The sequence below is a fragment of the Lissotriton vulgaris genome, chromosome 1_1 (genome assembly GCF_964263255.1).
Source record: "Lissotriton vulgaris chromosome 1_1, aLisVul1.2, whole genome shotgun sequence".
Taxonomy (NCBI): domain Eukaryota; kingdom Metazoa; phylum Chordata; class Amphibia; order Caudata; family Salamandridae; genus Lissotriton; species Lissotriton vulgaris.
Window position 1 is genome coordinate 235313043 of NC_141685.1, and position 2500 is coordinate 235315542.

At 39.9% G+C, this 2500-nt stretch overlaps 1 non-coding gene across 1 annotated transcript; it reads right to left on the reverse strand.

The window, feature by feature from the left end:
• Window positions 1-1213: 1213 nt before the first annotated feature.
• On the reverse strand, window positions 1214-1286 carry TRNAA-AGC (transfer RNA alanine (anticodon AGC)). The gene has a single exon. It is a non-coding gene; the product is annotated as a tRNA-Ala (tRNA).
• Between the last annotated feature and the right edge of the window lie 1214 nt (window positions 1287-2500).

Sequence of the window (2500 nt, forward strand, 5' to 3'; positions counted from 1 at the left end):
ACATGCTATAGAATACCTGAACCCTTTTGATTAAACAACTTTAGTTGTAATAATGAGACCATATTTGAAAGCCATTTGTGATTTTTCTGTTCTTACTCTGCAATGACCTTGGCAATGACAAGTTAAAAATAAAATGTATGCAACTTTTATAATGGAGAATGCGGGCATCAAGCCCGCTACCTCTCGCATGCTAAGCGAGCGCTTTACTATTTGAGCTAATTCCCCTGTGTGTTTAATCTGCATAACATGAAAAAAGTAACCTTACTGCGTTCCACACTTTATTTGAAGTCCAATTGCCCATAACAGCGTTCAGTTCACTCCTAACTTATGCCTTACCTCCACTTATGGGATGTTTTACAGTTCAGGTTGGCCTGTTTACTACTCGAATATGAGTGATATTGCGCTGTGTTCATCTAGACTCATACCCTAGCTAATCTTGAAGTTAAATTTCCCACCAATGAGAAACCAAGGGAGATACCATTTCTGATAGTTATTGCATGTCTAATGCAAGAATATTCACCAGATTATGAGAGTCAATGCAATAATCCAGCAAAAATTACTCATTTTCACCCAACGTGGGGCTTGAACCCACGACCCTGAGATTAAGAGTCTCATGCTCTACCGACTGAGCTAGCCGGGCTCCCACTTTAAGATGGTATGCAGACTAATCATTTTTTATGAAGGAAATCCATTCCTGGACAATTTGTGGGAGTTATTGCAGGTCTAATGCAAGATTAATCTCCATATTATGAGAGTCAATGCAATATTCAGGCAAAAATTACTCGTTTTCGCCCAACGTGGGGCTCGAACCCACGACCCTGAGATTAAGAGTCTCATGCTCTACCGACTGAGCTAGCCGGGCTCCCTCCTTAAGACAGTATGCAGACCAATCCCTTTTTGTGAAAAAAATCAAATCCTGGATATTCCTCTACTCTTGTTTTGCAAGGAAAGCCAGATTTATACATCCTTCAGAGGACAGAGTGTCAAAAAAATAAGAGAAAATGAAAACGGAAGTTGTGAGAACTTCATTTTGAGATTGCATAAGAATTCAAATTCCTCTCACATGCTAAAGAATACCTGAACCCTTTGGATTAAACCACTTTAGTTGTTATAATGAGACCATATGTGAAAGCCATCTGTGATTTTTCTGTTCTTACTCTGCAATGACCTTGGCAATGACAAGTTAAAAATAAAATGTATGCAAATTTTATAATGGAGAATGCGGGCATCGATCCCGCTACCTCTCGCATGCTAAGCGAGCGCTCTACCATTTGAGCTAATTCCCCTGCGTGTTTAATCTGCATAACATGAAAAAAGTAACCTCACTGCCTTCCACACTTTATTTGAAGTCCAATTGCCCATAACAGTGTTCAGTTCACTCCTAACTTATGCCTTACCTCCACTTATGGGATGTTTTACAGTTCAGGTTGGCCTGTTTACTACTCGAATATGAGTGATATTGTGGTGTGTTCATCTAGACTCATACCCTACCTAATCTTGAAGCTAAATTTCCCACCAATGAGAAACCAAGGGAGATACCATTTTTGATAGTTATTGCATGTCTAATGCAAGAATAATCACCAGATTATGAGAGTCCAGCAAAAATTACTCATTTTCGCCCAACGTGGGGCTCGAACCCACGACCCTGAGATTAAGAGTCTCATGCTCTACCGACTGAGCTAGCCGGGCTCCCACTTCAAGATGGTATGCAGACTAATCATTTTTTATGAAGGAAATCCATTCCTGGACAATTTGTGGGAGTTATTGCAGGTCTAATGCAAGATTAATCTCCATATTATGAGAGTCAATGCAATATTCAGGCAAAAATTACTCGTTTTCACCCAACGTGGGGCTCGAACCCACGACCCTGAGATTAAGAGTCTCATGCTCTACCGACTGAGCTAGCCGGGCTCCCTCCTTCAGACAGTATGCAGACCAATCCCTTTTTGTGAAAAAAATAAAATCCTGGATATTCCTCTACTCTTGTTTTGCAAGGAAAGCCAGATTTATACATCCTTCAGAGGACAGAGTGTCAAAAAAATAAGAGAAAATGAAAACGGAAGTTGTGAGAACTTCATTTTGAGATTGCATAAGAATTCAAATTCCTCTCACATGCTAAAGAATACCTGAACCCTTTTGATTAAACCACTTTAGTTGTTATAATGAGACCATATTTGAAAGCCATCTGTGATTTTTCTGTTCTTACTCTGCAATGACCTTGGCAATGACAAGTTAAAAATAAAATGTATGCAAATTTTATAATGGAGAATGCGGGCATCGATCCCGCTACCTCTCGCATGCTAAGCGAGCGCTCTACCATTTGAGCTACTTCCCCTGTGTGTTTAATCTGCATAACATGAAAAAAGTAACCTCACTGCCTTCCACACTTTATTTGAAGTCCAATTGCCCATAACAGTGTTCAGTTCACTCCTAACTTATGCCTTACCTCCACTTATGGGATGTTTTACAGTTCAGGTTGGCCTGTTTACTACTCGAATAT